Source organism: Colias croceus, chromosome 23 (genome assembly GCF_905220415.1).
Source record: "Colias croceus chromosome 23, ilColCroc2.1".
In the NCBI taxonomy this organism is placed as follows: Eukaryota; Metazoa; Arthropoda; class Insecta; order Lepidoptera; family Pieridae; genus Colias; species Colias croceus.
The window spans coordinates 7,968,744-7,992,226 of record NC_059559.1 but is presented as its reverse complement, the minus strand read 5'-3'; the positions used below and the strand labels follow the sequence as shown (position 1 = coordinate 7,992,226).

The window sequence follows — 23,483 nt, the reverse complement described above, 5'->3', positions numbered from 1 at the left end:
AGTTTTCCACGAAAGATTTTTTTTACCATTTTTTTGAATATCTATAATTGCATTAGAACAGATACAGCTAATTTTTATTAAAAAAGAAAGAAAAAAAATCCTGGGTCTCAGGAGGTTAAAATAAACGAAACAATTATAAGATAAGTAAAATACCTCATGAAAATAAACAAAATAGTTGGTATCGAAGGCAAACCGAGGCAAACGCTATGCAAAGTCCCAGTCTAAACGAATAGGTATTTTAGTTATTAGAAAACAAAATTCTTTTTAGCTAATATTAAAGGCTAGAAATTGCCTAACTCGATCAATTAATAGATAATGAGTATTATTTGCAATGGTGCAGTTTGTTGAATTTGTACAAATATTCTTAATCTTAATACCTAGTGCACACTAAAAGTTTTGCGTTTCTAGCCACCCATAAGTGTTTGAATTTCGAATGTTATATTTTTTTAACATATTATGAAGTCTCATAAGTATAGGAAAAAAAAATTGGCGGGAAGCGCTTGTCAATTTTTTTTTATTTCAAGTTGAAGTTCATTATCCGTAGCAAAACGGATAACTAACACGAAACAATTTTAGGGCGATGATTTTTGATGATTTTAAAAGTTCGCTTTCTCCGAAAGCTTGCACTGCTCGCCTTCAAAATACTTTTGGGAGGGAAGCACCTCATTTGAGCACTGTAAGGCATTGATATGCTGAATTTCATCGCGGCCGTGTTTCTCTCCATGATGAAATTGGTGAAGTTCGACCCGCAACTGCGATCACGGAGGAAAATATGGCTACCGTCAGACGACTAATTTAAGAAAATTGCTATATCACTTATTGGGAGATTCGAGGACATTTGGGGATTGGTATGAGCCAAATTCAGAAAATTTTACATGAACATTTCAAAGTTAGGAAGCTTGGTGGCCGGTGGATTGCTCCCAAACTCACTCCAGAACAAAAACGACATGGAGTAGATTTCTGTTAAGAAATGCTATTAATGTACAATTACGGACATTCTAATGCCGTGTATAATATCGTGACAGGATACGAAATATGAATGCATGGTTATATTCCAGAAAGAAAACACCAATATTCTTTGTGGGTGTTTGAAAGTTACAGCAATCCAACCAAATTGAGGCAGGCGAGAAGGGTTGGCAAAAAAGACGGGTTGCACTCCGGGAGTGCCGGCAGAAGTGAAAACTTGATTAAGGACGCTATTACGTATTTTTACAAAAACACGCTGTTTTACGGTACCATTTTAACTTAAAGCAATTACACGTGAGAACATAGTAATATCTTAATTTAAAGATAATATATTCAGCTCTACGTTCATCTTATAAAAATTGTACGACGTCATACAAAATTGTCGCTAAAATAAGTTTTTCCCATCACAATAAACGCATAAATTAAAAAAAAAATGGGGTCTAAAACGGTACCATTTTAGGAAAATTAAGAGCCTAATCTATCTTCTTAACTATTGAGGGATATAATTCTAATCTAATCCTTTATATATGGTGTAATTTTTATGAATCTAAATCAAAATTTTATTTCAATTATGAGCTAAATTAAAAATACTTGTCGTCATACATTTTGTTCTCGCGGTTCGTCAGACCGCGCTCAGAAGCGCTCTTGGAAGGACGGGTGTATCGCTCCTCGTGCCAAAAATAAAAACGAAATAAAAAAGATTATTGTGCGTTGTGGATTATAATTTTGGCCTCATATTCGTTAATAGCTACCCCAAAAACCATGAAAATGACACCCGTGATGAAAAGATGTAAAATTTTCGTCGGCGCCATCTTTGATTTTAGTTTTGACTTCATATTGGTTAATAGCTACCCCAAAAACCATGAAAATGACACCCGTGTCGAAAAGATGTAAAATTTTCGTCGGCGCCATATTGGATTTTAGTTTTGACCTCATATTGGTTAATAGATACCCCAATAACCATGAAAATGACACCCATGACGAAAATATGTAAAATTTTCGTCGGCGCCATCTTGGATTTTAGTTTTGACCTCATATTGGTTAATAGCTACCCCAATAAACATGAAAATGACACCCATGACGAAAATGTGTAAAATTTTCGTCGGCGCCATCTTGAATTTTAATTTTGACCTCATATTGTTTAATAGCTACCCCAAAAACCATGACAATGACACCCATGACGAAAAGATGTAAATTTTTTGTCGGCGCCATCTTGGATTTTAGTTTTGACTTCATATTCGTTAATAGCTACCCCAAAAACCATGAAAATGACACCCATCACGAAAAAAAGTCAAATTTTCATCAGCGCCATCTTGGATTATAGTTTTGACCTCTTATTCGTTAATAGCTACCCCAAAAACCATGAAAATGACACCCATGACGAAAAGATTTCAAATTTTCGTCGGCGCCATCTTGGATTTTAGTTTTGATCTCATATTGGTTAATAGCTACCCCAAAAACCACCCACATTTGCAAATGTGTTTGCTACTTAGGAAAAGTTCAGATTTAAAGATATAGGTAATGGGACGAATTTAATTTATATAATTCCGACTGTTTCTCGGAATAACATACATTTACTAAGAATTTCATACAATGCCGGTTTTAATATATTGCCGGTAACATAATAATAAGTATGATAATAATTCTTAAAAAAGTATTTTATACATTTCTTAAAAAGCTTCGATATTCTATACAATAATACAATCTGTGATCGTACCTACTAGTAAAAGTAACAAAATGATTTTTTAAAGTTCCCAGTAATCTTCTGGAATCAATTTCAATAAAAATATAAAAATTCACTTCAAAAAAAAAAACCTGACGCGAGTTTAAGATTTTATACCCAACGCCGCTAAAGAAGTTTTCACTTCAAAAAGTATTTTAAATACATTTTTTAAAAAGCTTCGATATTGTATACAATAATACAATTCATATTCAAATTGTTGTAAAATAGTCACACTTTTTTAAGTTGGTTGAATACACTAAAATACTTATAAGGATCGTACCTACTAATAAAAGTAACAAAATGAGTTTTTAAAGTTCCCAGTAATCTTCTGGAATCAATTTCAATAAAAATATAAAAATTCACTTCAAAAAAAAAAAAAAAAACATCCGTCTTACGCTTTTTCGACCTAACCGAACCTAGCACCTTGCGATTTCTTCCTTTTCCCAAAAATGTATGATTCAATGAGTGGTTCGACATTTACGTGGCCAGAAGAGGCCGTGGTTGCTTTCAAACAGCACGCAGAAAACATACCCTCGAACCAATGGTCCTCATGTTTCCAGAAATGGTTTGAACGGATGAAAAAGTGTTTTAAATGTACCGGAGAATACTTTAAAAAGTATAAAATATAATATTAGACAAATAAATTGTTTTATTTATTAGTTACGCAAAACTTTCAGTGTGGCCTACGTATTATATAAATCTCGTGTCACAATGTTTGTCCTCAATGGACTCCTAAACCACTTAACCGATTATAATAAAATTCGCACACCATGTGCTGTTCGATCCAACTTGAGAGATAGGATAGGTTTTATCCCGGAAATCCCTCGGGAACGGGAACTATGCGGGTTTTTCTTTGAAAATGCGGGCGAAGCCGCGGGTGGAAAGCTAGTATATTATATTAATCTCGTGTCACAACGTTTGTCCTCAATGGACTCCTAAACCACTTAACCGATTATAATAAAATTCGCACACCATGTGCAGTTCGATCCAACTTGAGAGATAGGATAGTTTTTATGAAAAAAAACGTAAACATGTAGGTACCACGGGCGAAGCCGGGGCGAACCGCTAGTATTCTATGAATTAACCTTTCCAAGTATTCTGGCAAGATTCTGGCTAATAACCATTGGACTCACAATCGCCAAACTAGGGATCGTAGCACTAAAATTTCAGACTATTACTAGATGGCGCTCTGATTTGAGCTTATTATTTAATTTGCAATTTTTAAAGCGCCACTAGAGACCAATTTTAGAACTAAGGCAATTTTTAAAGCTCTATGACGACATCTAGTTCTTAAACGATTTATTACGTCTTCTAGTACACGTCTTTGGTTCGACAAGAACCATTCAATTATAAAAAAAAGACGGGTTGCACTCCGGGAGTGCCGGCAGAAGTGAAAACTTGATTATTAACGTTGAGCATGTTTGATATTTTGGAATGGTTATTGAATAATTTTGTACCAATTGCTTTATCAGTATAAAAGTACTATCATTTATGTGGCAGAATACAATATTCATTTATTGCGCTATCGTACACAAACATGACAATTTATATTACATTAAAAATTTAACACTTTGAAACTACGTGGGCCACTCTGAAAGTTTTGCGTAACTCGTAAATAAAACAATTTATTTGAGTAATATTATAGTTACTACTTTTTAAAGTATTCTCCGTTACATTTAAAACACTTTTTCATCCGTTCAAACAATTTTTGGAGACATGAGGATCATTGGTTCGAGGGTATGTTTTCTGCGTGCTGTTTGAAAGCAATCACGGCCTCTTCTGGCCACGTAAATGTCGAACCACTCATTGAATCTTAGATTTTTGGGAAACCGAAGAAATCGCACGGTGCTAGGTCAGGACTGCGTGCGGCATAGGTCACGTGCTCTATGTTTTCAGAAGCCAAAAATGACTTTGTTTTGTTCGCGGTGTGCGCCGAAGCACTGTCATGGTGCAACAAGATGCGACTTCTAGGTCGTTTTTCCCTTATTTTTTCTAAGACATTGGGCAAACAAATAGTGGTGTACGACTCGGCATTAACAGTATTTTGTTGCTCAAGTGGTATAGTGCAGACAGAACCCGTCTTAGAGAAAAAAAACGCAATCATTTGTTTGTCGACCCTTCTCAATTGCAATTGCCTGCCTTAATTTTGTTGGTTTGCTGTCACTTTCAAACACCAGTCACGTTCATGTAAAATTTTCTGAATTTGGCTCATACCAATCCCCAAATGTCCTCGAATCTCCTAATAAGTGATATGGCAATTTTCTTAAATTAGTCGTCTGACGGTAGCCATATTTTCCTCCGTGATCGCAGTTGAGGGTTGACCTTCACAAATGTCATCATGGAGAGAAACATGGCCGCGATGAAATTCAGCATATCAATGCCTTACAGTCCTCAACTAAGGTGCTTCCCTCCCAAAAGTATTTTAAAGGCGAGCAGTGCAAGCTTTCGGAGAAAGCGAACTTTTAAAATCATAAAAAATCACCGCCCTAAAATTGTTGCGTGCTAGTTCCATTTATGCTACGGATAACGAACTTTAACTTGAGATAAAAAACAATTGACAAGCGCTTCCCGCCCAATTTTTTTTTCTACAACTAATGAGACTTCATATGTTAAAAAAATATAACATTCAAAATTCAAACATTTATGGGTGGCCCGCAACGCAAAACTTTTAGTGTGCACTAGGTATTACAATTATTTTATATTAAAAAGTTTATCTCTCCGAAAAATCAACTTTCATCCATAATTTCAACGACTTATCGTACATTAAGCGTATATGGATCGAAATTATCGTACTTTTTAGGATAACGTCAATTCATACTTAATATTATAAATGCGAAAGTAACTCTGTCTGTCTGTCTGTTACTCAATCACGCCTTGACTACTGAACCAATTTTCATGAAATTTGGTGTAGAGATATTTTGATACCCGAGAAAGGACATAGGCTACTTTTTACCCCGGGACATAGGATAGGTTTTATCCCGGAAATCCCACGGGAACGGGAACTATGCGGGTTTTTCTTTGACTGCGCGGGCGAAGCCGCGGGAGGAAAGCTAGTTTTAAATAAATAAATCATTTAAATTGTAATATTGACATGTACGCAAGTTCTCTATAGTTAGTGCCTTTTCACACGTACCGGTTGCCGGGTAGCCGGCGCCGGATACCCGGTGTCAAATAAGCTTTCACATGTCCCGGTTGATTCCGGCAGTATCGGCTGGCTAGAGAGCCGACAAGAGTACAGTCTCTTTCTATAGTTTCAAAGATGGACCGTGAACAAATAATTGCAATGTGGCTTTTATATCGAAAACGAAATTATCTGCGCCGGAAAGAAAAATCAAGAAATTATTGGGTTCATCCAATGAATATGAAAACAGAAGCATTAGGTGCATTCTATAAATTATTCTCAGATCTACGAGCACATGAAGATAGGTTTTTCAAGTACTAACGTACTCTCGCAGACTGTACCTGGGCGACTGACCGGCCAGCGCGTGTGAAAGCTAGTTGCGTGTTCCATACACCACTGTCAGTTCGGCCGCCGGCTAACCGATGCCCGGCGACCGGACGCACAGTGGTGGTTCCGGCGCGCACCCGGCAATCGCCTGCCGGATAGATTACGCCGGTACATGTGAAAGCTATGTACTTACCATGCCCATACACTTCACCACCGGGTAGCCGGCGCCGGCTATCTGGCAGCCGGGTAGTGTGAAAAGGCACTTAATCTTTGTTTAACTACCGCTGTCAAATCAACGGGACACTGAAACCCAAACGTTTTACGTGCCCTACTATACAATAAACTCTTTGGTTTTACGCGTGGTACAGACTACAGAGTACAGACCTGAACCGATTCCCTTTCCACTTTATGTTCAATAAACGCGCCAAGTTTAAAATTCACTAGGACAAAATTTCACTGTTCCCATGAAAGTTCGATATGAAACACGTCAAAATTTCATATTTGTATGGGTGAAATAATATAAATTCTCGAATTTTGCATGATATAAATTATCGTACAATCAGCGTACGATAATACTATGCTATCGTACATCGTACGTAGGCACAAAATTATCGTGTTTGTACGATAATAATTATCGTACGGTTTCGAACGCCGTCTTACGCTTTTTCGATCAGGTCACGTGTCCTGACGCTAGTTTAAGATTTTATACCAGTACAGAAAAAGTGCTCAACGCCGCTAAAGAAGTTTTCACTTCAAAAATGCTAAATGCTACTGCGTGTGACATCTATCGACAAAATTGGGAACTGAGAAACGAATTACATTGTTTATTTACTATGGCGATTGTCAGTCCACTTGAGTATATTGGTCCATGTTAATAACACAATTTTTTTTTTGAAGTGAAAACTTCTTTAGCGGCGTTGGGTATAAAATCTTAAACTCGCGTCAGGACACGTGGCCTGATCGAAAAAGCGTAAGACGGATGTTTTTTTTTTCAGCCCTTATATTCCATGCGTAAGACGGATACCATTCGAAAATATTCATACAGATTTTTACTAAATCTACTTTCAAAAGGCACATCTACAACATAACACAAAGAAAAGGCTCAAATGCCAGATGTGTGGTCAGATGTGCCCTGTCTACTTAAGGCTGCAGTCTAGCAAAATTGCGTTTTCAACAAGTTATTTGACAATTTTTTCCCGGCTATTGAAATGATAAACTGAATTTTTTTTTCTTGTTTATCAATTAGTGTTATATACGCAATGCGCATGAATTTTTTCACATTTATAAAGTTACTTTATGTTACCTTAATCAGGCCTTCAAGATAAGTCTCTTTCCCCCAAAGACATTTCGAGCTAAGTTTGTGCACTCACTACGTTGCAACCGATTACAATTTATACAATTTGATCAGCGCATTATTATCCTTATATAGTCGTTATTAAAATCTGCTGAATACAATTGCCGAAAAACTTATGATTTTCCTAATTAGAACGTTATAAATTCATTAAATTTCCCATTTTTTGCCTTACAAAAACTATTGATAAATACTGCTAAAAGTTATTTTTTCCATTAATTTATTCGAGTTGAATGAGTATTAAACCTTTAAAAAATTTTTTTTTGAATTTTGATAATTCTTTAAATATTAAAAAAATATTTAAAATAAGTAGGAAAAATCCTAGCGAATTTCTTTAGTCGCGCTCCTTGGGCCGGAGCGTTCTGACGTGTGCTCTACGCTCGATTTTCCTTCATACCGAAGTGAAAGTTGCTCTACTTCATTAAATTTAATATTTTTGTTAATTGATTATTTTTATCTTAGTTTTGTGCAAATATTCGTATTTTTAAACATTTGATTTCGATATGGAAAATAAACGAAAAAAATATGCGTGTAACTACTAGAAAAAAAATTATCTTCGAACATAAAGTTAATTAAACCAAAGGTGATTGGCAAACATTTCGTTATTTTACGGGGTGTCAGTAAAGGGATGTATATTTCTTTAAAACTAAAGTAAGCTCATAAATTTTCTTATAATATAATTTTTTTTTGAAGTTCCAAAAATGTTTATTTTTCGTTTGAGAAATACGAAACATAATATAAACTTGTATTGAGAACTTGAACTTGGGACATACGGGAAAAATGATTTGTTTACTCCAAAATTCCAAATATGTCGAGGTGTTTTAATTTTTTCTTCTAGTCATTTTGAACGTAGCGGCATGTTATTTGATTATTAATTTTGTAACTTAAATACAGGATGTTGGTTTTATATTCTGATCTTACAGACGCGCTGACAAATTTAGTCTACCATTTCTAGTTTAGACCTCTAAGTACCAATATTAAAACGAATGGATTATCATCACATCATCAAAACTCAGATGTAATGGAAGATCACAATAACATAGAAAATTCAATAGGTGTTGAGAACTAAACAAACACAAGTAACAGAGACGCGAAGAATAAAAAAAGAGGACGAAAACGATAATTCGTTGATGCTTTCCCTTTTCGACGTATTGTTAGGGTACATCACCAATCTGCAAAAAATAAAACTGATGATTCCCAATTGCTGATTAAAAATGAAAAACAAATAATCGACAACAGTGGTGAAAATTTGCTGATCACAATGAAACATCCTTCAGTGGTAGCAGATTTACTCATTTAAAATGTAAAGGAGAGGAGGACAGGAAAACATTATGAATGTGGATGGTGGATTGTATACAGGGTGTAATCGATAAGTATATGCAGGCGATTATGACGTTATTATTGCAGGTATCAAAAAACTTAAAACTGATATCGAAATTACTTTACCTAATGAGCAAAATGACAATTATAACTTTTTAAAAGTATAACGAGAAATATCTAAAAAAATTACTTTATACATTCCCATATCAAGAAGGGAAAATGGGACTAGTAAGTAGAAGTTAAATGTCTAATTCCGGCCAAATACATGAATGCGGAAGATGCGGTTAAAAATAAAAAATTTAATATTTGAAATACAATGCAAAAAAATAACACTTTTGTCATAGATAAGAAACATGACTATTTTTTCCAAATTCAGGGACAACTAAACGTTGCAGAAGCAGAAGCCTGCTTATTTGCTGTTTGGACTGGAGTGAATCATAATCGCCTAATATTAATTTAGTGAGAAACGTCTTCCCAGTTCAAAATGGAGAAATAAACCATCCACGCGAACACCGACATCCACGCGGACGGAGTCGCGGGCGGAAGCTAGTCAAAAATAAATATCTTTTGTTTTCATTTGCGCATTTTTCTATTTTATAATTTTTTACACAAACATTACATTTTTTTTTATGATATACAAAATTTGATAGAACGTATTCGCAAATTTTGTGTACTGATAAAAAGAATCACCCGGTGTAATTTTCACGAAAATTGTTTCAAATTGTCATTTTAGGTACTTATTACGAATATTAAATTATGCATACGAATGATTTAATTTTTAAAAATTAAGTGGAGCAACTTTCCCTTAGTACATTTGTATTATTTACATATAGGATGACAGGATGCATTTGTTTGCACTACTAGACCAAACCCTTAATAAAAGATCCTTGCATGTTTCAATTAATTAACGTATAAAATGCACAAATAACGAGTTGTGCCTTTTCTTTTAACTATTTGCGATTAGGGGTGAGGAAAGGAGGGCAGGGTTCGGTCGAAACGCGCCAGTTGTGACCAGTGCAAACTTAGCACCCCATCTATGGAATTTTGGGTCGAAAACGACCTTGATCGTTAGGTCCCCGTTAGGTCCTTTAAGGTCCCACAATTTTTTCGTTAGGTCCCCTTTAGTTTTTGTTTAAATAATTTTTTAAATTTTAGGTATAAAAAAATGCAACTTTAGCACCCCATCCATAGAATTTTGGGTCAAAAATGACCTTAATCGATAGGTCTCCGTTAGGTCCTATAAGGTCCCACAATTTTTTCGTTAGGTCCCCTTTAGTTTTTTTTTAAATATTTTTTTTATTAATTTTAGGTATAAAAAAGTTACACTTTAGCACCCCATCCATAGCAAAATTGGCGAATTTTATCAAAATCGTATTCTTTACCGTTAGGTCCGTAGAGGCCCATCATTGAAATTGTTAAATTATTTATGTTATTAAAATCTATATATTAAATAAAAGAAAGTCGTGTTAGTTACTCCACTTATAACTCAAGAACGACTGAACCGATTTAGCTGAAAATTGGCAGGGAGGTAGTTTAGAGCCAGGAGAAGGATATAGGATACTAAATATGTACCACGGGCGAAAACGGGGCGGACCACTAGTTATAAAATAATTGAAACCTGCGCATGCGCCTTAGAGCATTAAGGCATGCGCACATCATACATAAACAATGCGAAATTTAAATTGGTATCGTTTCATTTATTACATTTAAATCAATAAATAAATCTTGTGTCTATACTAGTCAGTTAGTCACGTCTGGTTCGAAAGATGAAACTGGCTTTTTATTTCGAAAATTTATTTGGCAACACTTGACCGTTATCTGTCATTAAAACCTGAGTTGTTGATGTGTCAAAGCTTGTCAAAGTGATTTTTTTTTCTGCGATTTTAGCTTAGGATTTTAGTGATTTCTAAAAAAAAAAATTAAAAAAAATATTTTTGAAAACTGAGTTGAAAACATGACGAAAACTTTAAACTATGATTAATAAATTTAAAATGAAACAATTTGAAAGAGATGTAGTTTTCAAGGAAAAACAAGAGTGTTTACGAGAAATATCTCAATGCATTGTTAAGTGTGACTTGATATTTTGATGCTTTTCATCTTGATTGCATTGCACATTATTATAAGTAGGTATGATTTGTTTAATATTAATATTATTATTATTATTTTGCATGGATGATACCAGTAATCCAGTTAAAAACTATTCAAGCAACAATATAAAATTGAACGATCTGTCCGTTCAAAATGTTTAAAGACACAAAATCAGTATCTCGACGAGATTTATTCTAGGACCAAACGGTTATTCATGTTGAAGAGCAGTACAAAAAAAACAAGATGGAATAACTGCAGACATGGAAGAGTTAATGATGTCAGAGATAATGATAGTGATTCTTATTCTTTATTCGCGGCTGAACGCGGCTTTCAGATTTAATATGATTATATTGATTAAACAAAATTTAATTGTATTTTATTATGTTTTTTCTTACTTTCACTAGCTGTTCTTTTTTATCTGTATCAGATAACTATACCAGATTACATATATATAATATTATATAGATGAAGATGTTGTTAATCTCTCAAAAAAACAAAGCTCGTAATAATAAATTAAAGTATCAAAACTTTATTTCCAACTATAACCTAAGTTACCATATGATGATTTTTTGAATTTGCCGCCTTTTCATTCGTTAGCCGGACTCTATCACTATCACTACATAGTATAAAACAAAGTCGCTTTCTCTGTCCCTATGTCACTTTGACCTTTGTACGCTTAAATCTTTGAAACTACGCAACGGATTTTGATGCGGTTTTTTTAATAGATAGAGTGATTCAAGAGGAAGGTTTATATGTATAATAACATCCATTAAATAGTGGCGAAGTACTGTTATTTTTGAGGTTTCTAATGTGATGTCGTAAAAAATTACATGTTTTCCGCTTAAATTGCAAACGCAGGCTGAACCCTACGAGTTTTATCAAAATAATGTACTAAGTATTATGTAAAACCTACTTTTCAACCTAGAATTAAAATAACTATTAGTGTATTAAGTAGTGTCAATCTATGGTGTATATATTATTAATAAATAAGCACTCTCAGAACAATAGATTTATTTAATTAATGAAACGATACCATTTTAAATTTCGCACTGTTTATGTATGATGTGCGAATGCCTTAATGCTCTAAGGCGCATGCGCAGGTTTTTATTATTTTATAATTTTAATAAAATAAATAATTCAACAATTTCAATGATGAGCCTATACGGACCTAACGGTAAAGAATACGATTTTGATAAAATTTGCCAATTTTGCTATGGATGGGGTGCTAAAGTGTAACTTTTTTATACCTAAAATTAAAAAAAAAATTATTAAAAAAAAAACTAAAGGGGACCTAACGAAAAAATTGTGGGACCTTATAGGACCTAACGGAGACCTATCGATTAAGGTCATTTTTGACCCAAAATTCTATGGATGGGGTGCTAAAGTTGCATTTTTTTATACCTAAAATTTAAAAAATTATTTAAAAAAAAACTAAAGGGGACCTAACGAAAAAATTGTGGGACCTTAAAGGACCTAACGGGGACCTAACGATCAAGGTCATTTTCGACCCAAAATTCCATAGATGGGGTGCTAAGTTTGCACTGGTCCAGTTGTGCCCACAGTCAATTATGCCTTTTCTTTGTAGTAAGTGGTATTAACGCGGCTTCTACGCTATGAAGCAGAATATTATGGTAAAAATTTTAAACCCAATTATCTCAGTTCCACCAAAATGCTAGATGTGCCCTTCTCTGATACGAGTACCTACCTATAGTAGTTAAAAAAAATGACAATTCATAAACACTTGTCAAAGATTACATGAATGAAATTTTTTTTGGTGTGTCTTAGTCTGAGTTTACAAAATTCGTGAATTTTCTTTTAATTCTCGTCAACTACCTATAAACACCTCTTTATTTTGGCAATAACATGTAGGTATTATTAATATTGGTCTATCTGCTATCATCATATTATCTTAACTATCAAAATCTGCTCAACGGTTTCCTAGGTACCTATACCTATTTTATTTTTATGGAGTACCTACCTTTATGGACTTGAATGACTCGTCTGGAAAATAAGATAGGTAGTACGGAGTACCTACGACTTACCTACCTAGTTAAAATTATAAATACTTTTGCTAAATTCTAATTGTATGATTCATTTTATGACTCTCCCCGTCACGCTCGCTGTGTAGTGTTCAAAACGGTAAATCGCCTTTCCCCAGTAAATAAATTTCCGATCTAATTTCATATTTTTTTAGGTCAAGGCCAAGGCCCAGTAGCTTCGCGAAAAGTTTTTGGCAGATAGGTAACTCGAAAGCCTTTTACTTTAGGACAAAAATTATTTTGATATTTTTTTGTACCTAAGTAGGTACTTACTGAATAAAATTCCGCATTTTTTATATCCTATAAGTAAACTTTTTTGGTAAAACTTACCGTTTACGATATATTATGACCACAGATTATGTATGACCTATTGAATGAACCGGTTTATCTAGAACAATAACGCTTAGTAGGTAGGTAGCTAGCGTAACCGCTCGCGCGGGCGATAAAATAGTAGGTAGGTACGTATGTACATATTATACATATTATTATATTATAGCCTGCTAACATCTATACTTTTATACTAATGTTATAAAGAGGAAAGGTTTGTATGTATGTATGGTTTTCACGCATAAACTACTGGACCGATTTCAATCCAAATTCATACACCATTAGAAAGCTGCATCTTCACTGAGCAACATAGGCTATATTGCATTTTCAAAAAAATTAGAGATCCTTACCAAAAATGCAATAATGTAACCCAAGGTGTAAAAAATTCCTTAATAAAAATTCTGTCATCGCGTGCGCTGCGGAATCTATTCCTTGAAGTACCTACGAGGATGGTTCTTATGAAAAAACTTAAAAAAAACGTAGGTAAACATGTAGGTACCACGGGCGAAGCCGGGGCGGACCGCTAGTATTATAAAAAAAAGACGGGTTGCACTCCGGGAGTGCCGGCAGAAGTGAAAACTTGATTATTAACGTTCAGCATGTTTGATATTTTGGAATGGTATCCGTCTTACCTACGCATGGAATATAAGGGCTAAAAAAAAAAAACATCCGTCTTACTCTTTTTCGATCAGGCCACGTGTCCTGACGCGAGTTTAAGATTTTATACCCAACGCCGCTAAAGAAGTTTTCACTTCAAAAAAGAGAGAGCTCTTAATAAGTAATATCAACAAAAATAGCAATAACACACCTTTGGAATGTTTGCACAAGGGCGTAGGTACATCTACTCACAAAAAACACTGTTTAAATAACTTCCAATAAATCCACCACCATTTACATACCTAGCCAATATAATACTTTTGTAGACTTTACCTACACGAACTTATGAAATGCAAGGTAAAAAAACAAACAAACACATTCTACGCTCAATTCTGTATTACTATTGCTAGTGAGGTAATAGTAGTGAAGACTGAAGAGCGGGCTAAACTTGAACTTGTGTCATTCAAATCCCCAACCCCAAGGGGCCTCTAGCGCGATACGTGCCCGCCCGCGTCGCGCGTCGCCCGCCCGCGCTGCTAGAGAAACATTAGTTATTCGCTTTCTGTACCGATTACCGAACTACCGAATACCGATATCACAAGTTGACCCGGACGGACGCGGCGCTGCGGAACTGAATAACTGTCGCACTTCCTCCTAACTAAGATCGATAAGTTTATATTATTAAATGTAATGTTTTTATAAACCAAAATATAGGTATCTAAAATAACGCAGAAGATAATATTCGAAATTTATAATATACAGTATTAATTGGAATGTAATAATGTTATTATTAAAATGATTGCATGCCAGTTCACATTGCGAATACTGTAACGCAATATTAGGTAATATAAGTTAACATCAGCTCGTGTTCAAGCAATGAATAAATGAATTTTAATTTGAATTTGAAATAACGAATCTCAATATAGTACCATCGAGATAAATGTAGTACGTACAAATGTACTACGTACTAGAGAGGTTATTCCAAACAAAAACATTGCGCGCGGCCGATGTGGTGGGGTACGTGTGGAACGAGCGAGGCGTGGCTTCAAGTTCAAAGATTAAGCAATGCGTGCAGATGCGACACATTGTGCAATCTGTTTACTCGGTACTATCTGGTGGTACTGATACTAGGGAATTAATAAAAAGAGGATTTTATATTAAACTATGTATTTTAATTTCCTTTAAATAATATCAATTTAGTAAGCTTTTGTCGTTTTGTGTAGTAATCAATAGTTTTATCAGTTTTTGCTTCATGATGTAATCGAATTTTGGAGTATTGGTTTATAATAGCCCTAATTAAATGGATACGATGATTCAATGTTGATGGCGTTTACGTATAAGAAACTCACATTTTGAAAAATCTCACGTGAGATTCGAGGATGGGGGAGGGGGTTGAATAAAATCTCACGACATCTCACCAGGGGGGGAGGGAGGGGCAGAAAATTAAAAAAAAACACCTCACGTAATTTATGGACGCCCCCTTACTCGATCACAATTTTTGTAACGAATGTGAAAGACGAAACAATAAATACGCGAAGCGGCTTTTACTATAAACGGAACTACATTTAAAAATATACTTTATTTATTGAGTTATAAGGTTGCTTCCATTCTGTTTATTTACATTCTCAAAAACATCAATCGCCGCAGAGGCGGCTTGCGACAAAGGCGGCTTGTGTCAAAGGCCTCGGCGATATCATTTAAGAACATAATATTATGTACTTTAGGCAAACTTGTAATAAGATCTATTTTACTTTCTTATTAGTCCATTTGACAAGGATATTGGGTAAGATACCTATTGGAATAATTTTATTATTATGTATGTACTTATTAAATCCGCGAATAAAAAAAAATTTTACACGCGAATATAGAAATTGGGTCGCTTTTTTTAATCCACGAATAGTGAAAACGCGAATAAAGGAAGCGCGATTAAGGAACTTTTACTGTATTAGTTACTGTGAATGTTGTGTTTATTTGTAATTGTTGTGCATAATAATTTATAAATCCTATTGGAACAACTGTTGATGAACCTTTTTTTAATAAATAAAAATAGGTAAATAAATAAATATTACTTAATATAACCTACCGTTTTACTTTGCGTAGTCGGGTAAAAGTATAAATATTTAGGTACTACACCACGGTAATCTTTCCTAGTATATATTGTATATTCATAGTAAAAAAATCCAGTTACATTTTTTAACACTCATCGATAGTGTCACGTCTGTGCTGTTAGTCTATGAAAAATGGCGCGAAACGCAGAACACGGGGTGATTTTTCGCAAAATGATAACAATATTAGTAAAATGCATGACTTACTCATAATAAGGAAACTTACTGGTGAAAAGTCACTCCTCGGGATTTGTTTGTATTATGGGAACTGTTAAAACAATATCTTAGCACACACGAAGGCATTTTGAACAGAGCAATAACACGACGTGTTGACGCGGCAAGCGGGGGGCACAGTCCGGCACAGACTAAAGAGACTTGTGATTCTTGCCTCTAGCTCGTGTTAAAGAGAGTGTAGTAGCGATCGCCTCTCTAGTACGTAGTACATTTATCTCGATGTATAGTACCTACATATTCGCTATCTAGGTATATTGGTAGCTACCTAATGAAAGTTTTTTTTTAAATGACATCAACACGTAAACAATTCCTCGAGACTTACCTACTCATATTTATTAATTTATAAACCACCACATAAAACTCGAACAAACACACCAACTGAGTAGTATGTGGTAGTATGAGGGTAGTATAGTCTCTTTTAGTGAGTGTCAAAAAATAGGTATTCGTTTTTCGGTTCGGTATGGATATTAAAATTTCAAGCTCGGCCATTTGACATACCTAGTTATTAGTTAGCCGAAATTCGTATAACGGGGTCATGCGTACACGGTACAAACTACAACGTTGTTTTCGTCTTATTATACACGTGGTGCGGGCACCCGCCCTCCGCGCCGCGCCGCAGTCGCCGCCATAGAGGCGCCTCTCTGATCACTCACTAGTCACTACGCACGGTGTCTTTTGATTTATTTCAAACTAGCTGTGCCCGCGACTTCGTCCGCGTGGAATAGTGACTGCATAGTAAACTACTTAACACACAATTATTGAGTAAACACGTACTACCATAAACAATTAAATAATAAGCACTTGCAGATTATTTTACAGTTAAGAAATAAAATAAATAAAATAAATAATAACACAAAAGAACTGTTAGTAAAATCACTACTAATAATACTTATTATATTATATAGTATAAAACAAAGTCGCTTTCTCTGTCCCTATGTCCCTTTGAAAGAAAGAAAGAAAGAAAGAAAAACCATTTATTCCAACACACACAACACACATATAAAATAGCATTGTAAATTATAAATAATATGTAATAGAAAACATAAATAAATATGTGTGGTTGCATGCGCTAAAAAGGAAGCCACTCAGGATACCTGAGGCATAATACCTCAGCACTGATTTTCAGTGACCCCTTACGACATCCAGATTGTCAGCTGGTTTACTGGATAATAATAATAAATAAGGACAAATTGATAAATAAATAAATATATAATATGTAATTCGAGTACACAAATAAGATCTAGACACGCGGCAGCGTGTCAAGCCGAGTTCAAGCGAAGAGAACTGGCGAGCAGCAGCCGTGTGTATATTTACACGAACCATTTCGAGCCACTTTTCACCCCCTTATAACTCGAAAACTATTTAAGTTATATAAACCAAATTTGGTACATATCAAGAGGACCTCAAGATAAACAAGAACCTTAAATTTCATAAATACAGATTAAACAGTTGCGTAGATATTAATATCCAAAAATCGCAATTTTTAAGACTGACTGACTTATAGACATATACAAAACCTAACCCACTTCCAGATGACCTATAAAGTTCAAATTTTGTAATCAACTAGGTAATAGTGAGTGTACAAAGGAAAAAATCAGAAAATACTGAATTTATTTGTATTTAATTTTTTTTTCAATGACATAAATTTTGTTTGTATGGAAAAATGGAAAAGTTAAAAAAAAGAAAATAGTATATTCACCTTACTAGTCTTAAAAAATAGATCAAAACTAATCAGTGGCCGAAAAAAATTTTGAAATCCATCAATAAATGACTGAGATATAGATTATTGAAGTTTACATATTTTAGGACGAAACATCTGTAGATTCGAAGCGCCTCTGACATCACACTCACTCGCGCTAGTATCGCTAGGGCGGATTACTTCGATTGCATGATTTCTTTATTCAAAACTGTTATTAAACGTAAAATAAAAGAAAATTGTAATAAAAATATTGCCTTTATTGCTCATACCGTTAAAAATAATATATAATTTTACATATTCACATTTATTTATTCTTTATTTATGAGTGTTTAGTTTAGTTTTAATTTCAGTGTAAATAAATAAATAAATAAATAAATAAAATCTTTATTTTGCTTTAAACATGGTATTCAATGGTGATACAATTATATTAATAAAGCACAAACATGTTTAGCCAATACAAGCATGCAAAAATAATTACCATAAATGGTGTAATGGAAGAAGGCTTCGTCGAAGGTCGAAATGATTTAATTTGCGTAATATTAATATGAGTGAAACATCTTTAGGCGCGTTTAGAGTAAAATTTCAAGATCGCGTCATGGCAATACCGTTACGTCATGGAGTAAGGCGACGATTCTTCTACAACGATCTTTGCATCTTGATAATAGTGTGTGTACAAATTCATGCTGGATGTTTAGAAAATCATGTAATCTTTTAAACAGAAAACGAGTTTAAAAAATTGCAGATAATGACGGGGCAATGTGCGCTGACATTCATAACATACAAGAAAATATCGAAAATAATACTAAATAAACCATACAGAGAAACCGCAAGATAAAAAAATCGTATATAAAAAGTATTATATTTATAAAGTAAATCAAATTTGCAGAGTAATTTTCTGTACAAAAAGTAATGATATCCCACCAAAAACATAAATGTAAAAATTGTAGCCGAGTTCAATCGTTGACTTAATTTGCCAAAAAAAGAAATGATATCTAAATGTGTGCCAAGTTCTGCAGACAGTCCAGAAATTTATTTACAAAGATGTATTAAGTTCTTAGGTTGACTGAAAACTCAATTGTTTTATTTTCCCTTAGAGAACAATGTTTGTTCCAAAATATAACTTTTTTAATTTGAATAATATAATTATTTTCACAAAGCAAACAACTAATGACCTATTGAACCCCATAATTTGATGAGGCTAGTTTTACATACTGTTTATATTTTGTGAGGTTCTAAAAACTAGCCTCATCAAATTATGGGGTTCAATAGGTCATTAGTTGTTTGCTTTGTGAAAATAATTATATTATTCAAATTAAAAAAGTTATATTTTGGAACAAACATTGTTCTCTAAGGGAAAATAAAACAATTGAGTTTTCAGTCAACCTAAGAACTTAATACATCTTTGTAAATAAATTTCTGGACTGTCTGCAGAACTTGGCACACATTTAGATATCATTTCTTTTTTTGGCAAATTAAGTCAACGATTGAACTCGGCTACAATTTTTACATTTATGTTTTTGGTGGGATACCATAATACTTGAATGAATACGCTAATATTTTAATAAATAAACTTGCATGTAATAAAAGATATGAATGCATATGTAATATGTGATAAAAGATAATATGAATTAATATATATGAATTAATATAAATAATCAAAATGGATATCTACTATTAGTTTATTCGTTACAGACGCATCGAAAGCTGTGGAACTTGTTGTTTCAAAACAAATTGCCTATATTTTAACCGGAAAGTAGTGACGGTTTTTGTTTCCCGCAGAGGTGGTGGTAAATTGTTCCAACATTTCGTTGCGCTGTAACGAAAACTGCCTCTAAAAGCTGCGGTATGATGTTTTGGTACAGATAATTTGACAAATGTGTTTCTGGTCATATAAGTTGAATCTGAGTCACCTAACCAAGAAAGTTTATCATACAGATAGATGGGAACCCTGGAACGTATAACCGAGAACAGCAAAACCGCAAAGTGTAACTTCCGACGACTCTCCATGTTCAGCACCTTGGCATCATTTAGGTAAGGCGTAATGTGGCTCCTCGCAGGTATGTTCCAGCAATAGCGAGCGCACGCGTTTTGAACACGCTGGATTGCATTCCTTGAGCGCGCAAGCATTCGCTGACCATATACGACATCACCATAATTAAATTTGGATAATACTAAGGTATCGCACAGCCTTACCCTAAGTGATGGTGCAATGTGATCTCTTATGCGATATAGTACTTTCAGTCGATAAAAGCAATTAGATATTGTTTTGTTTATATGTTTCTCGAATCTAAGAGACTCATCAAAAATAATGCCAAGGTTACGGGCTTCCCTAACACGCTCCAACGATCTTCCCTTTATAGCTACCGGTTGAAGCAAAAATTCTACTCTACTAATAAGAAAAGGAGTGCCAAGAATCATATACTTAGTCTTTCCTGGATTCAGCAACAAACCGTTCTGCTCGGACCAATCAGCTATCCGATCAAGATCCGAGTTAAGTCTATCAATAGCCAGTTGCGTGTCTCCAGGATGGAAAGAAATATACAATTGGATATCGTCAGCATAAAGATGGTATTTACAGTTAAGTATACAATTTGTAATGTCCGACGTATAGAGGATAAAGAGCAGCGGTCCCAGAATGGAACCCTGAGGAACGCCTCGAGTAAGCCGTTTGCGTTGCGAATAACGCGCTTTGCCATCCTCTCCATTGACTACTACAGACTGAAGTCTTTTGCTAAAATAACTTTCAAACCACAGTACTGCTTGCGGACTAAAACCATAATGAACTAGTTTGGAAAGTAAAAGCTCTACATTAATGGTATCAAATGCCCGTGAGTAGTCGAGTAAGACTAAAATTGTGGCTTGACCCTGGTCTTGTAAGGCCAGCACATTATCGACAACATCGGCTAAGGCTGTTGTTGTACTTCGTCCTTTTCTAAATCCTGACTGCAGATGAGGCAATATATTTTCTGCTTCCAAGAACACAGTAATCTGTTGATGTACAATTTTCTCAACTATTTTAGAGAGACAGGGTAGCAGACTAATTGGACGAAGCCCCGTATAATCAACAGGATTACTGGTTTTCTTTATCGGTCGCACGATCGCCTCTTGCCACAGCTCAGGAAATGTACTTGTGCCAAAAGAAGTGTTGATTATCTGTACCATTCCTGGTATAATTATGGGCAATATTAGCTTTACCATATCCAACGATATACCATCGACACCCATTGCATTCGAATGAAGCGCCTTCAGTGCTTGAATAACGTTTTCTTCCGATACATTAGTGAAATGAAACATCGTATCACTGTCCTGATAGCGTTTTGCAATGAAATTGTCGATAATATTCCGCTGGATATCTCTGTTGCCCGGTACATTAAGAAAATGGTTATTAATTTCATCAGGATCGCAAATATTTAATGGCAGATCAGCGTCATTGCTTTCCTTAATATTAACTTGATCTTTTATGTGCTTCCACAGAATCTTAGGATAATCAAAATTGGAATTAATGTATTTGTCGAAATATACATTTTTTTCTCTCACAATAGCCTCTTTCACATATTTCTTTAGCTCATTATAATAGGTCCTATACTCAGCGCATTGTCTAGCCCTGGCATGTGCTTCATCACGCCGCCTCATCATCAGTTTAATATTATATGTTATCCAGGGATAGCTTTTTTCTTTTAAATATTTAGTTTTATTACTTTGTACGCTTAAATCTTTGAAACTACGCAACGGATTTTGATGCGGTTTTTTTAATAGATAGGGTGCAAAGAGTATAATGTATAATAGGGCATAGAGAGCACAGATATATAAACATTAATAGAGAGCCCTCTTGAAGCATATGAAGGCAAACCTATTTGACTTTGACAGGCGACAATGCGCCCTCTGGATTTTGGGGTTAAAACTAATTCTATATACCTACATACATATACGCTCATATACGTAATATCTATATATTTTTTACCTGATAGTTGAAAATTGAAATCAAACTTCAAAATATTATGTGCCTGGAATAAATGCTCACATAATATATTTGCGTGCGTCGTTATTGAAATAGGAGAGCTAACTGAAATATCATTTATTTTCAACATTTAAGAAATAAGACTAAAGATCTAAATGATTACGAAATGAATGGTGTTTTAAAGATTTAGGTGATTTAAAAAAAACTTTTCACTTATAATAATAATTACAAGATTATTAGTATATAAATTAGTTTCACTAAATGAATATTACGGAGTCTATAAAAATAAGATATTTGGAAGTGCTAAATATTATTCAGTCAAATTTCTTAGAACATATTGAAGTAGGTACTTACCTACTAAGAATAATGAAGAAAACGACATTAAAAGAAATGAATAATTTATTTTTTAAATGCTTTCACTGTAATATTACATTTTATATACCTAAAACAAAACTGTCCGTGCACATAATTTTCAGTAGAAAGTTTTGAAAGCCTGAACGTAGGGCTCGATTCAACGCACTTTCACCACACTTTCACGAGAACTAGAAACTTCACACGATTATCAACAAAATGAACTAAATAATAAGTTAATAAACTTCACGTATAGTCTTAGATCATTAAGGGCCCTTAGTAGGTGAACACGGAAAAATGGACTGTTTTCTATGAGCTATAATTGAAAATATTGAGGTTTTTTCGCACTGAAATTTCTAATATGTATTACAGAACGTATGTGTGATGGGATGACTGTTTCCAAAACACGATAGGAAAACTTTTGCTCGATAAAAAAAAATCCTGAAGTTACCTCTAAAATATCATATAAATGCTCATTACAACCGTATTTTACGATAATAATTCGTATAAAATCACAAGTACATAGGCATTTACCTTCTCGATTTCGTGACTGTTTTAGATTTAGAAAATACTTAATATTTTCATTCACTTTTTGATAAAAATGTGAATGGCGCTTACGATTTTTAGTTTCGAGCACGTTGATTCCATACTAAACGCGGACCCCCTCACCGCTTACCTCAGGCCCGAATAGCTGAATTTTCGCTGACCGCCTAACCCCCCTTAAGTAATGGATAACACTCGCAGGCGCTTCCCCTTTCGCTGAGGTATAAGATTATGAGGTAGAAGATAATCGAATCGAAAAATCTTATGCTTTCATAAAAACTCCTTGCGTAATCGATTACAAACACTCTGCGTATTCGTAAAACATCGAAAGGACGTCTGCGAGTGCTCCGCTAAAAATGCCGTTTTGCACTATCAAGTCTTGCAGAAGAAATTCAAACATGACGAATATTAAAAAAGATGGAAGAACCTTTCATTTGTGTATATTTTTTTATTTTTTTAACGTACATTTCTAATTAAATGCAATTTCTAATAATCGTCGATGTATCGTTTAGCGATATGATCAAGACAAATAATCGAGTCATGTTTACTCGATCATTGATGCGGCCCCACGAGACTATCATAGAAAGAAAATATACAAATTTAATCTTTATGCACTAAGAGATAAAGTTGAATTTAAAACGCGATAATGAACCCGCATTCCTTACGAGACTATCTTGTAAAGAAATACAAATTTTAGTTTAATTTAATCTTTATGTACTTAGCGATAGAGTTGA

The 23,483-nt window shown here is 34.3% G+C and overlaps 1 protein-coding gene across 1 annotated transcript in view; it reads right to left on the bottom strand.

Moving 5' to 3' along the window:
* LOC123702265 overlaps positions 1-14,339 on the bottom strand; it is a 70,610-nt gene extending 56,271 nt beyond the window's left edge. Inside the window, exon 1 of the mRNA XM_045649957.1 lies at positions 14,071-14,339. The gene's annotated coding sequence lies outside the window, so the exon portion shown is untranslated. The remainder of the gene's footprint in view (positions 1-14,070) is intronic.
* Positions 14,340-23,483: the final 9,144 nt, after the last annotated feature.